Source organism: Lygodium microphyllum, chromosome 13 (assembly GCF_053477565.2).
Source record: "Lygodium microphyllum isolate KBCC chromosome 13, Lygodium_microphyllum_v1.1.10, whole genome shotgun sequence".
NCBI classification, from domain to species: domain Eukaryota; kingdom Viridiplantae; phylum Streptophyta; class Polypodiopsida; order Schizaeales; family Lygodiaceae; genus Lygodium; species Lygodium microphyllum.
The window spans coordinates 43,084,241-43,099,445 of NC_141147.1; positions in this window are offsets into that span (position 1 = coordinate 43,084,241).

Genomic DNA, 15,205 nt, shown 5'->3' on the forward strand with positions numbered 1-15,205 from the left:
AGAGGATGCACCAAGTGGCAGGATACCAAAAGGAGATCTATGAGCTGAAGGAAGAACTCAAGGCCAAGGAAGAAAAAGGTAATTGGCAAGAAAGGTTCAAGGAGGAAAGAGAAGAGCTCATAGGTCTATAAGAAGAATATAAGCTCATTGTTGTATAGCAAGAAAAATTAAGAGAGCAATTGTACAGGATAGAGGAGGCGACAGATAGGCTTGCAGCAGAAGACACCTCCAAAGCTCACAAAGAGGAAAAGCACCAGAAAGAAATGGAGGAATTGGAGAAGTTGTTGTCAATGCTGGTGGGTAGAGCAAGAAAGGCTGAAAGGTGAAGTGAAGCTCCCGAGAAAGGAGAAAGAAAATGCTACCCAAAGGTGGAAAGACCAAGAGCCAAGAGTGGTGGCTTTAGCCAAGAGACAAAATGAAAGTCTAGAAGAAATGAAGCAAAGAGCCAAAGAGTGGGAAGCTAAGAGCAAGGAGGCGTGAAAGACTTGGCAAGCCATCTAGCCCATGCGGAGAGCAAGACAGTGCTAACAAAGAGTAGGGCAGTAGTAGAGGCCATGGAGACAAGGATGGTGGGCTAGCAACATGCCTTCCTCAACACTATCCTAGATGTCACGCAACCAAAAGAGGTGGAGGCCACGAAAATTTTGAAGAAGAAACTAGAGATTGCCCACAAATCCATAAGGCACAACTTGTGTGCCCAAATGCAAGAAGCAAAGACCCATCTAAGCCAGCAAGAGGAAAGAGAATACTTGCTAAGGGAAGGGTTGACGGCACAAGAAGTAGAGTTGCTAGGGTACCAAGAGGAACAAAGACCATTGGAGCCTACAAGAGGAGAAGATCAGCAAGTGCCACCTACTAAAGGAGGGTCAAATTTCAAGGTAGGCAAACAAAAAGAAGAACAAGTCCCACAACCTAGTCCCCCCACGATCTGAAGCACAATAGGAGGTCCCACAACAAGTCTCAAAGCCAAATAGGGAAGCTGGTGCTAGAAAGAAGAGACAAAAGATGTTAGAGCAGGCACGAAGAAGACTGAGGACACAACCCCTAGCAATCCCAAAAGCTGCTATCCCACAAAAAGAAGAATGCTTTCCTGTCAACTGGAACATGGAACTCGCAGTAGTGTGGGAAGATTGGGAAAACTAGTGCAAACCCTTTGAGTTTACCTTCTAATTCCCACTTGCAATGGGCCAACGCTATTCCCTAGAGTGGTGGAAGAGGTGATAAACATGGATAGAAGACTTGGGGACCGATGGAATGAAGAAAAATAAAAGAACCGAACATTGTGGAGGATAGAATCATTAGACTATTAGGAAGATAAGGTTGTGGTAGTGCCCAAGTCCACGAAGGTTTACAGCACCCTACCCCATGAGAGAAACGACCAGACCTACATGCCATATCCTAGAAGGGTAGGGGTGGATTTCAACTTTGACATCCATGGCTACTATGAATTCCCCAAAATATATAATATAATGCCACTAACCCAAAAGAGACCCTCACATTTTATGTAGATGACCTTAGACCCTCTATCTCCCACTTCCTTACTAAGTTCTCCTCCTGCCCTCACCCAACCTTCATTACAACTTGTATTTACCTTAGGCTACTTAGAGTGCTGCTCACATAGGCTCTTGCCTCTTAGGAGTATCGCCTACCACCCCTCATTTTTTACTTGAATGCCAACATAGACAATTGCACAATGGCTAGACTTATTATGTGAGCTACACTTCTTCGATCCTTCTGCATGGCTCTACTAGAAGATATGAATGATAGCCAATTCACTAGATATGTAATCATCCTTTCTTGTCCACAACCCCTCTGAATGTATGTATGAATCTAAAGGACTACACACAGAGTAAAACCTTCCTTAGTAAGTCCCTCAAGCCCCCAACCTCTTCCTCCCACGACCAAGAACACAAGGACTAGTTCTTCACGCACCTTCAAGAAAACAAAAAGAATAGAAAAAAGAAAAAGAAAAGAGAAAAAGAATGAGGAAAAGAACAGAGAAAAGGAAAGAAAATCGAAAGAAGCACAAGCAATATATATTGTGGTGCTCATCACAAGAAAACCAAAAGAAGCACAACCAATAGAAAACCAAAAGAATGTGGCATCCAATGGGCCTTGGCCAGTCTAACCCCCTAGTCCTTTTGTCTCCCACTCCATAGTTAGGGCTCGTCAAGGGCAGGACACACCTAGGGAGGTCACACTCTCCTATAAACCTATCTCCCTAAGCTACACCCACCGCACCTCCCCTCTACATGAACTCGGTCCTCAAGTGTGGGACAACACCCCAGGCTTACGGTTTGATCCAACAATTCCACCCAACTCCCAGTTCCACTAGCATGGACACAATACACTACATAGCAAGGCAAACACACACCCTAGGCCATGCACCTTCTTTTCTTTTTCAGGTGAATTTAACCAACCACAATAATCCATCAACTTTGAAGGCTCCGTCACCCACTCAATCCACTTTCGACCTACACAACCTCAACCATTTTGATATGCTCCTTCTCCACATCCAATCCTCGCCGCAAGGATCCATCATCACCTTCATGACAACCCTTTAACTACCCGAGCCCTCATCAACAAAGCCCACAAGTGCCATGGGACTAGCACTCGACAAGGAGGGGATAATGTTAACCAGAGTGCAAGAAAGGCAAAAATAAAAAGAAGGAACAAAAAGAAAATTTTAAAACACAGGGGGCAAAGTGAAAAAAAGCAGGCCAACAAAGCAAAAATAAGAGGAAAAAGAGCCAAAATTGCAAAGACATCTTAAAAATCCAAGGCGAGTGCAAAAAGGGAAGAGGTGCATTTTGAAATGCAAAGGTGCCCCTAAATCTTTGTAAAAGAGCACTAGGATCCCTCTTGTGCAATTTGTAAAGAGAAGATGAGCATGGGTGAAGCCACAATGTAAAAAGAAGGGAATAGGAAAAGAGGACCTCAGTTAAAATGGCCCGCTCATGTAAAAAAGGGGTGGGTGCCCAAAAGGGATTAAGGCATATATAAAAGCCAAAAAGTGAATAGAGAAGCTCATTCTTGTGTGTGGCCAAAACTAGCTCTCCTCTTCTCTTATTCTTCTTCTTCTTCTTCTTGTTCTTCTTCTTCTTCTTGTTTGCTTGAGCTTGTGCTTGAGAGAGGGAGTGTGAGGGAGTGAGGGAGTGTGTGTGTGTGAGGGTGAGGGACCGTTGTGGAGGAGCTCTCCATCTTCTCCTCTCTTCTTCTTCTTCTCTTCTCTTCTCTTGTCTCACGAGCGCAGTAGTGGAGCATGGAGCTTGAAGCTTGAGAATCAAGTTTACTTGAAGCTTGCAATTGGATGGTGGAGCTATTGGAGTGCTTGAGAAGGAACTCAATCAAGCATGAAGGCAAGCTCACTACACTCATAGGTGTGAGAGCACGCACAGCTAGGTGAGAGGTAACCATTAGCATTCAGCTTGAAACACTGAAACAATAAGCGGTCTGTGGGTCTTGGCAACCGAGCAAAGGCTCCCACACATCTTCACAAAAAGAGTAATACATTTAATACATCCTAAAAGATATTAGCTTATGTAAAATCAATTGAGAAAAGAAGCCCAAATGCTTAAGAGCTGATAATGGTGGGAGTATATTTCTCATGTATTCCTATGAGATGGTGGGTATTAAGAGAAATTTGACTACTCCTAAAAAATACTCAAAATAAAGTGGCAAAAACAATGAATATGACCATAGAGGAAGGGTTTTAGAGAATGCTATTGAGGGCTGAAATGATGAACGGGTTGCCTCTTACCCATCCAACCTCCAATCCTCACTAAGAGAACTAAAGAGAGGCACCACCTAGCCAAAGGGAGGATGGGCTAGGACATCCCTTTTCTCAAAGAGAACCAAGAGAACCAAGACACAAATTTACAAGAGAGAATATATGTACTAGACACCATATTTGAATATAAGAGAGAGAGATGAGAGGAGAGCGAGATAAGAGGAGAAGAGGTAGAAGAAACATGCCATTATGCTACATGGAATGGGAAGATGAGAGGAGAGGGAGATAATAGAAGAAGAGGTAGAGGAAGCTTGCCATTATGCTACATAATAAAGAACTCACTCATAGCTCACCTCAAAGAGATGAGGGTATTCTAGAGTGCTCTCATGGGCTTGTCATTGTTCTTCCTCCCCCCTTCATTCTCCATGGGCTCTTTATATAGCCTCCATGAGGGATTAGATTAAGCTAATCTTCTTGATTAACATAATCCTAGATGATGTATGGCATCCTTAAAAATATGGAGCATAGTGGATGGGACAAGTCTCCACCTTGGTCATTATGCAAGAAGCCAAGGGTGGTGGTAGACAAAATAGAGAAATGGAGCTAGATTACAAGAGGTGGGTGCCCAAATCACATTATTATAATATATTTACAAGAAGGATAGAGTGGAAAGTTGGTGTGGTGAAAGAGAGAAGAAATTTGCATGTAGCCAGTAGTCTGCGCCTTCGTAACTTCAAATCCGTGACGAATTTGAAAAAAGTTTCTTCTGCAACTTTGTAGACCAGGTCGAAACCGATCGGGCATCGCGAGAATTTTCTTGAAATTCTCTTTTTCTTGGGAGTTATTGAGATTATAAAAAAGGGCTTCTAAAAGCTGCTTTGACTTTAGTCCCCCATATGTATATAAATACATATAAGCATGTGACAAAAGGGATCCATGCTTGTAAGATTTTGTGCAAGATCCAACTGACACCATGATGTGGATATTGACTTGTGTGCTAGGGTGAGGTGTCCTCTAATGATGGTGATAGATTCCAAATCTTAGTGATGTAGACGGAGCCCATGTGTAGTTGGAGGCTAGTCCTTTGAAAAATCTATGCATTCACTCAACTCCTAGGTGTAATCCATTTTCTTCTTCACTGAGATAACCATCCCTTTGACCCTTTACATTGGCATGCCTTCTAAGAACTTGTTCCCCCCATTTGCTAGAGTTATCATAATCGAGAAGTAATGTAGCATTCCTAGTACTTGAAGAGTAAACCCAAAGTGATATGGTAAGCTCTTGATAGGGGCTTTGGCCAAATTTTGTGGTAATAATCCGGGTTGTAAAAAACCCGGATCATTAGCCCTCCCCTTAGGCTAGAGGTATTCATGCCTCTAGCTTGATAATGATGGTCCAATAGAGCAAGGAGGACTACACCCCCTCATTGGTGGCTCTTCATTGAATGACTGCTCCAAAGTGTTCATATTTCTTTGAAAATAAGGCTTCAGTCGCCATCCATTTACCCTTGTCTTGTGAACCTTCCCATCCATGTCACCTAGCTTATAGCTGCCATTTGGATATCTCCTTATGACCATGAATGGCCCTTTCCACTTGAACACAAGTTTAGCATCCTTTCTGTTATCAAAGCAGTTATCATAGCGTAGCACAAGTGATCCTTCCCTTATGTGTTTGCTAGCCAACTTCTTATTAAATGTCTTCCTTCTCTCTTCAGCTTGCATGGAATAGTGTTGGACTGCTGCTTCTCTGTCTAACTCCAGCCTCTCTAGATCCAAGATCCTTTCCTCTAACTTCTTATCTTGATTCTTCTCTCGACTGGCTACTAAAACACGCAAACTGGCCAGTTCCACCTCTATAGGAAGCAAAAGCCTCTTGCCCATAGTCGAGGTGAAATGGAGTATAGCCAAGTGAGGTTCTAAATGAAGTCCTGTAAGCCCAAAGAGCTGCATTCAGTTTTTTATCCTAGTGCTTGGGGTAGATGTATACCTGCTTGGTAATTATCTTATAAATCAGTCCATTCACTTTTTCGACCAAACCATTACACTGTGGATAGTAGGGAGTAGAATGCCTGTGCTTGATTTTTAGCCTTTCCATTAGCTCCCCTACTAGGTTTGCCCTAAAACCAGGACCCCGATCAGAGATAATTTCCAAAGGTGTGCCAAACCTGCAACAAATATTTTCAAACACAAATTTTCCCACTTCTTGGGCTGTGATCCTACTAGTTGCTGAAGCCTCTGCCCACCTTGTCATGTAGTCCACACCCATTATGATGTATTCCTTGCCAGATTGAGTTCGTGGGAGTGGCCCTATTGCATCAATCCCCCATTTCTCAAATGGACCATATGTAGTTATGGGATTTTGTTCCTCGTGCACTAGCTTCCTTGGTTCGGCCTTTTGGCAATTGTCACAAGTGCAGCACCAATGTTGCACATCTCGATGTAGAGTAGGCCACACAAAACTAGCTTGGAGAATCTTCCTACTGGTTATTTCTTGAGCAAAATGTCCGCCACAAACCCCTTCATGGCAGCTCTTAATCACATCTATAATCTCCTTTGCTGTTGGCACCCTTCTAAGCATAGCATCCTTTCCTTTGCAATACAACACATCATTTATCAAGCGGTATTTAGTGGCCTTAGTAGCTAGCCACCTTTTCTCACTTTTACTCATATGTGTAGGTGCCTCACCTTGCTCGAGAAAATAAAGCACATCTTGTAGTTAAAACTTACCTTGAAACAAGGGAAGCTTTACTGTAATGATTCCCACCATTACCTCTTTCAATTTTTCAGCTGCTAGAGCATCTGCGTCGCCATTTGTGCGCCTTGGCACAAAATAGATTTGAGCTTTCTGTAGCTTTCTCATGAGAGTTTTAGCTTCCCTCATTTTCACTGCTAAGTTATCGTTTTTACAAGCCTAGATTCCTTTCATTTGCTTAACAATTAGCATAGAATCACCAAAAACATTAAGCCGAGTGACACCATGTGAAAGACACCACCTCAAACCTAAAAGCAAGGCTTGATATTCTGCTTCATTATTAGAATGGACATCCTCCAAGCTGATACCTTCTCCATAAAGTTTGTCACCTTCGAGACTGAACACCACTATTCCTACTACCGCTCTGTCTTTAATACACTTGTAGGCCCCATCGAAGTAGAGGGCATGGACATTCTCCACCCGTGGCGGCTCCTCAAAAGGAGGTGTCTCCTCTTTTACCTTTCCCTTCTCCTTTTCCTTCTTTTGATGGCATCTATGGGTCAACAAATCAACTAGGCAAGCTGGAGTAGAATCCTCCACCTTGAAGGTGTAGTCAAACTCTTGGAGTTGTATCACCCACTTAGCTATTCTAGCTGAAACATCCATGTGTTGTAAGGCATAGGAAAAATGCTCTTCTGTCATTATCACTGTGAATGGCCTAGGGAGAAGATAAGGACGAAACTTTCTTATAGCAAACATTAGAGACAAAACCATCACCTCGACCATCTTGTACCCTCGTTCTGATGCTGTCATTACTCTGCTAGAAAAGTAAACTGGTCTCATTAGGCCAGTTTTAGCATCCTTTTGTATTAGTGCTGCCCCTAGAGCATCTTCCCCAAAACTCGGATTGACAAAAAACTCATGATCCCAACACGGCTGTAAAATTATAGGAAGGGTGCTAAGAGCCTTCTTCACCTCGTGAAAGCACCTTTCGCTTTCGTCACTCCACAGGAGCTCCTCAGAGTGGGTTAGCTATTGCAGTGGAAATATTAATTGGGAGAGGAGATGAATGAACCGCCCCATATATCGCACCTTCTGAATGAAAGAGGTTAGTTGCTTCACAGAAGATGGTGATGGCACCGCCAATAGGGCCTTAACTTTGTTTGGATCTGCTTCAATGCCCCTCTCACTTATGACATGCCCTAACGAAGTTACACTACTTTCGCCAATACGACACTTCCCATGGTTTAATTGCCCCCCCATTTGTGCAAGGCGGTTGAAAGCTTCATCCACCTTCCCTAGATGTAAAGCCTTAGAACTATAAATACAAAAATCATCAATAAAGACCCTAATGGATTTCCCAAAATATGGCTGGAAGACATAATTCATGAATCGCTGGAAGGTAGCTGGGGAATTTGTTAATCACAATGGCATTACTTTGTAAGCAAAACAACCCCAAGGTGTAATGAAGGTGGTCTTCTGTTGATCCTCCTCAGCTATTCGGATCTCGAAATAACCTGAATACCCATCACAAACAGTGTATCTCTCATGCCCAGCCACCTCGTTGAGTATTTCATCCTGAAAGCGAAGAGGAAAGTAATCTCTCTTAGTTGTAGCATTTAGCGGCTTGTAATCCACACAAGTCCTCCATTTTCCATTCTTCTTGGATATCACCACCACAGGTGAAACCCACTCTGATTCCCCTATTGGATATATGAAGCTTGCCTTTAAAAGTCGTTGCACCTCAGTGAGTAGAGCGTTTTGTTGAACTACTCCCAATCATCGTAGTCGCTGCACCACTGGTCGTGCTCCCTCTTTTAGATTAATGTGATGTTGTACTGCTATCACACCTGTGATGTGTTCATAATCAGAAATAAAAAGTGCAGAGTGTTTTACCTCCACTTCCATGTAGGTTGCCTTCTCCTCAATTGATAGATCCTTAGCCAACATTTTTTCTAACCCCTCCTTCTCAACCTTTGGAAGCTGTTGTGGAATTTCACTACTAGAAGACCCTTTTAATGTAATCCCCATCACTTCTAGAGAGCTTTCTTCCTCCTCGTTAGAAGACTCTCCCTCTGTCTCATAGATGACCAACCCTCGCTGGAACTCCATTCATCAGCGATGGTCTCTAACACAAGATCCTCTTGTCGGCCTTCCTTCATGTTGTAGATAGTGCTCTTCCATTTTTTATGGAACCCCTTTTGTGGTCTTAGCTCTAAATCCCCTGTCTCCCAATCTTGTCTGGCTTTCATTCCCATTAGCCATGCTCGCCCAAGAATGAGCGGATAGCCGTCCCCCTTCACTGGCATCACATACATGTCAAGCTCCAATTGCACTCCACACACCTTTACCTTGACTTTCTTTATAACTCCCAAACAATTTATTACTACATTGTTAGCCATTTTGGCCCCAAATTTAGTAGTTTCATTTACCTCTAATCCCAAACGATGCATCAACTTTTTCGTCATGACACAAATCTCTGCACCTCCATCCACATATGTCTTTGACACTCTCTGCCCATTGATTTCGGCTTCCAGTAGAGGCACAATATCTTTCATCTTTCTAGCCTGGATTGCATTCACATGTCTATTCTTCATGGGTCTAATGCTTACCATCTTTGACCATTGTTGCCGCACTGTTGGAGATAGATGTAGTAATTGGGGCTATGAAATTTTTGGCCCTTGATTTCTCACATCAGCAAGCAAATCATAAGCTCTAGTACCTTTACCCAGGGAAAAATCATCTGGCTCAATGTGTCGGCGTGAGCGAGCCCTCCTCTTTTTACTGTTGCGTGTCTTTGCAGCCATTGATGACTCTGAACCCTCTTCCATATTTTCAACCTCCTTTGGTGGTGTAGGCTCCATTTTCTCAATTCTCCGGGCTTTCTTCACCGGCATTGCTTCAACCTCTGCTACTTTGGTCTTCCCTTTGACATCACTCTCGTCTAAACTAATTATCCTAACATCATGATTCTCTGGCGGCTGGACAAGCAAGGGCGGCACCTCTACAAGTGGTCGAGGATGCTGGAGAACTTGAACCGATGGTGGAGGCCCTGGATTCGGTGGAACAAACCTTTCCCTAGGTGGTGTCACTTGTTGTCCCCTCCTTCTTGGTTGGAACCAATTTTCTGGAAAACGCCTAGGATGAGGGCAAAAGTACATACCATGGCCAGTCTCCCCACAATTATAGCAAACATACTCTCTTTCTTGTCTTCTTGGACCTCGATTGCCTTCATTTATGAGGGGAGGGGGCCGCACTCCTTGCACCAAATTTAATGAAAGGCTTTCAAGTTGATTAGTAATGCATTGTAGGAACTCTTGTTGTGGTATCTCTGGTTCAGGTGGGGCCTCTGCTATTTCTCTAGGCCTTGGCATGGTTGGTAAAACCTGCATGGTCTCAACTCCCCCCTTCAACTGGGCTTGCTACTTCAATTTCCTATCTTTCTCCCTTACATAAGTGACTGATTCTTCATAGGATGTGGGAAACTTTCCTTTGACCTTCTCCCTTAGTAGAGGATGGAGTTCGGCTAGAAAACAATCTTTCTTAAGGCAATCAGGTACTCTTTCTCCCTCGGCTAAAGAGACTGTCCATTTATCCCACAATTTTATAAACATACCTTCATATGCTTGGTACTCCCCTGGTAAGGTTTGGCGAAGATCTAAGAGTTGTCTCCAAATATCTTCAGGTGGCTCTGTATCTTGGTACTTGTGCATGAATGCGGTCTTGAGATCCTCCCAATTACCCCTTGTAGCCTCCGGGAGAGCTTGATACCACACTCGAGCATCACCCTTTAGAACTAAAGAGAAGGCCCGTACTTTGGTTGCTTCATCATCCCGGCCTGTGACTAGGAAGGCCATTTCTAAGTCATCCAAAAAGTCTAGAGCTTTCTCCCCTTTGTGCCCAAAAAAACTTGGAAATGCCATGTTGCCTTAGTAGAGTATGAAGATGAAAACGTCTAGACTTAAGTTGTATTTTATAAGGGAAAGGATAAATGGGTTCATAGATGCATTGATTTCAGCAAGACGTCTAGGCCCCAGTATGCTTCTAATAATGCCTTGGAATCTAAGCTTTGTGCTAGCTACAATATGCACAGTTTGCATAGCAAGTGGACGGATAGGTCCATACAACTCATTCTGATTCATGAGAAACTATTATAATAGGATAAAGACATGTACATTGAAGGATGCATTGTAGTCTAGTATTGGGAAGATTATAGGTTCTGGTGATACAAGAATCTCCCTTAATCTTTCAGCCCCAAAGTACGTGACAAGACGCTGCTGGAAGAAAATCTTCCTAGTGATGCATACATTAACTCGGATGTTTTGTACAGAGTGGAATGTGTAGAAATTCGGGCCATTATTATTATTCATGAGTGGAGACTACTTAAGGAAGTAGAGGGAATGCACTTTCTTGAATTATGAAGGATTTTTCCCAGAGTGTTTCTTTTTGGAACCCACCAACTTTGCTATACGGAGAATTTGCTCACCAGTGATTGTTCTTGCCTTGGTGTGTCCATACTAGGTGACATATATTTCATGAGGTGTGATGGCCACCTTTTCAACCACACCCAACCTTCGAGCTAACAACAATTGAAGGTAGTCTCCATACTTTGCACTTCTACAAAACTCCACACCGTTCATGCATAGTTGTCCTCCTTTGATATGGATTAGGCCACAGAGAGAGAGAGAGGGATTTGATGATTTGGAGACGAGGACCTCTCGGAAGGGCCTTCACTTTGTTTGCAAAACATTCACCACAATTATGAGAACCTAGTAATTGATGGCAACATAATTTTTTCCGTTGTGAGATAATGGAATTTCTAAACTGAACACCTTTTACCCGCATGCGTGCCGTCATCTGATAGGCATACTTTCTTTCTTGAGCTTCTTTAGGAGACAATTCTGGGAGTCATGGCCTTTGACCAGCTTCAAAAATAGTTGGTGAAGGTGTTGAGGAAGAGCCACTTGGGGAACTTGTTGTAGAGGATGTACCACTATGTGTTGTATCGTCCCACATAATGAGGTAGAAAATTGTGGTTGAGAATGTCCTCGGCGGGGGCACCAAAAATGAGGGCTGAAATGATGAACGAGTTGCCTCTTACCCATCCAACCTCCAATCCTCACCAAGAGAACTAAAGAGAGGCACCACCTAGCCAAAGGGAGGATGGGCTAGGACATCCCTTTTCTCAAAGAGAAAATCAAGAGAACCAAGACACAAATTTACAAGAGAGAATATATGTACTAGACACCATATTGGAATATAAGAGAGAGAGAGATGAGAGGAGAGGGAGATAAGAGGAGAAGAGGTAGAAGAAGCTTGCCATTATGCTACATGGAATGGGAAGATGAGAGGAGAGGGAGATAATAGAAGAAGAGGTAGAGGAAGCTTGCCATTATGCTACATAATAAAAGAACTCACTCATAGCTCACCTCAAAGAGATGAGGGTATTCTAGAGTGCTCTCATGGGCTTGTCATTGTTCTTCCTCCCCCCTTTATTCTCCATGGGCTCTTTATATAGCCTCCATGAGGGATTAGATTAAGCTAATCTTCTTGATTAACATAATCCTAGATTATGTATGGCATCTTTGAAAATATGGAGCATAGTGGATGGGGCAAGTCCCCATCTTGGTCATCATGCAAGAAGCCAAGGGTGGTGGTAGACAAAATAGAGAAATGGAGCTAGATTACAAGAGGTGGATGCCCAAAGCACATTATTATAATATATTTACAAGAAGGACACAGTGGAAAGTTGGCGTGGTGAAAGAGAGAAGAAAATTGCATGTAGCCAGCAGTCTGCGCCTTCATAACTTCAAATCCGTGAGGAATTTGAAAAAAGTTTCTTCTGCAACTTTGTAGACCAGGTCGAAACCGATTGGGCATCGCGAGAATTTTTTGAAATTTACTTTTTCTTGGGAGTTATTGAGATTATAAGAAATGTCTTTTCTAAAAGCTGCTTTGACTTTAGTCCCCCATATGTATATAAATACATATAAGCATGTGACAAAAGGGGTCCATGCTTGTAAGCTTTTGTGCAAGATCCAACTGACACCATAATGTGGATATTGACTTGTGTGCTAGGGTGAGGTGTCCTCTAATGATGGTGATAGATTCCAAATCTTAGTGATGCAGACGGAGCCCATGTGTAGTTGGAGGCTAGTCCTTTGAAAAATCTATGCATTCACTCAACTCCTAGGTGTAATCCATTTTCATCTTCATTAAGATAACCATCCCTTTGACCCTTTACATTGACATGCCTTCTAAGAACTCGTTCCCCCCATTTGCTAGAGTTATCATAATCAAGAAGCAATGTAGCATTCCTAGTGCTTGAAGAGTAAACCCGAAGTGATATGGTAAGCTCTTGATAGGGGCTTTGGCCAAATTTTGTGGTAATAATCCGGGTTGTAAAAAACCCGGATCACTATTAGATGTAGGCCTTCCTTATGGATTTTGAGTTGAGGTTGTTAAGCCAATTGTTCAATTGATTAATAGATTGCTCGACAAGTCATTGGTGGATGGCAAGATTCTTGAAGAGATGTGGTCTAGCAAGTAATCCTCTTATGATCACTTATGTGTGTTTGGTTGTGAGGCCTATATGTTGGGGGCTAAAGGCACTTGTGCCTAGCCACCGACATTTACATTATACAATATACCCACACATTTATACACTACAGGAGTCTAGTGCCCCGTCACTGTTACTTTATTCTTTGTTCTTTTAGTGGCAATAGAATAAGGGAAGGCAAGTCACACATTGTGACTATTGGAGTTCCCACATACCATATTGATCTCTCTTACTTGAACCTCATAGCCCTTGCTTCTTTCTTGCTTCCACTCTTAATCCACCTTTCAATTAGAATCAAAGTAGGCATTCAAGGAGCTTCATTAATATTACATTTAGCCTGAGAAGAGAACTTGACTTATAACTATCATGGCGGCCCCATTTCAATCCATTTGAGATACACATTGGTTTCCCTACTTTCAACACTTGTTCTAGGTTGGTTGAGGAGCTTCCTAGGGCTTAGCTGAGCCTTGTTGAGTGCTTACTAAGCTAAGGAGCAGCCATTCTATCCATTTTGAGTAGATACAAAGCATGATGCAAAATCCATGGATAGTTATAGTAGCTTGATAATACTTTCGTATTTTAGCCATAACTTTTGCATACGATATTGGATTAAGATGTTCTATAGCTAGAAATGAAAAGCATGACAAGAGTACTTAGAGAATTAATTATGTGTAGTTTTCAGTTCTCTATCTTACCCAGAATAGAAAGGTTCTGGTTTGGATAACAAGCTTACGAGTTACATAACATTGTACATTACATCTTACATACTACTCAAGTCTTCCATATGCTTATGTTGACGGTTGGCATTGATATTTATATCTAGATATATTTATAGTAACTTTTGAATCTTGGATTTGAGCTCTATTGGATGTATTTGGATGTTAGCTTCATTTATTTATGCATAATGAGAAAAATTCTGGAATTCACAATAAAAAAAAGTCGAAATTATACTCCAAGTTAGTAAGAGCATCTAGGTTGGCCATTTGGACAAGTAGCTTGCAAAGATATGATGTGAGTTCATATAGGAGTGAAGGTCCGTTGCATCAACTAGTGGCATGGAACTCTTTAACAACTTGTTGAAGAGTGGATGATGCATTAGCTTCTCTCAAGGTATTAATGCATGAGATTCAATGATTACTCATAGTGAAGAAGTCTTACAGTATGTTAAGTCATATTTTAGGAGGTTGAAAATATTTATATGTTTGGTGGTGGTGACCACTTTACTTCCTAATGTGGCAGCCTGGTGCGCAGATCGGTCGTAGATAGCTCACGTGGTGAATCCCGGTAGGTCCCCAAGAACAAAGTACTCTACTTTTTAGCACAAAAACCCATGTAAAAGCAAGCACGACATGAGGCAAGAGACAAATTGGGTTCAATCTCCCCCATGCCTTGTGTGAGCGCTTCACAAAGCATGTATTTAATGTATATTTCCAATCTTCATGCTCAATAATAGCCCAATTACAAAAATATGACAAGCTTTTAGCTTTTGAGTTTGCTTTCTACCAAAAATAGGAAAATAAAGCTAATGGACGGTGCCCATAGTGTCTGGCACGCCCAATCTCAATGTCCAAATAGAAATAACATATCCAGGCGCATAAGCGCATACAAAATAATAATAAATAATCGATGTCTCAATAGACATAACAAAATATAGGCGTGGCGCCTATCAAAATCTAGTCCAAGAGTCGAAAACCCGCTAGACTCCAATGCTTTCCTCCGCCACTGCTGCTATCTCTACACATCAACTGAAGCATTCACAATCGTTAGTAAAATAACACAATTAAACCGACAAAAGTGAATACCTAGCAGTCTTCAGCTACATAAATAAATCAATTGGTTAGAAATAAATCCTAACCTTAATTTATTACGAGTGCGCACTCTAAACTCATAAACGTTTATTAATTTAATATGCATTTTGCGGAATCACCCGCTATGGAATCACCCATGTACACACTAAATTAATGAAACGCCCGAAAAGGATAGGCGTCCCCATCAACTTATCGCACAAAGAATCCTCTTTGTGTATGAGCCCCGGTCATCTAAGTTTACGGAATCCACCGTAAAACCTCACGGAATCCACCGTGGAATATGCCTCCTTGCATCATACCCCCGGGGTGGGATAGCAATTGACCTCAATTGCTATTAGCTCAATGTGGAGCTAACAGAGTGGGGAAAGCATTTAAGTCTCTAGCGTATATCCATTGTGCTTCCTCTACAGGATGGTT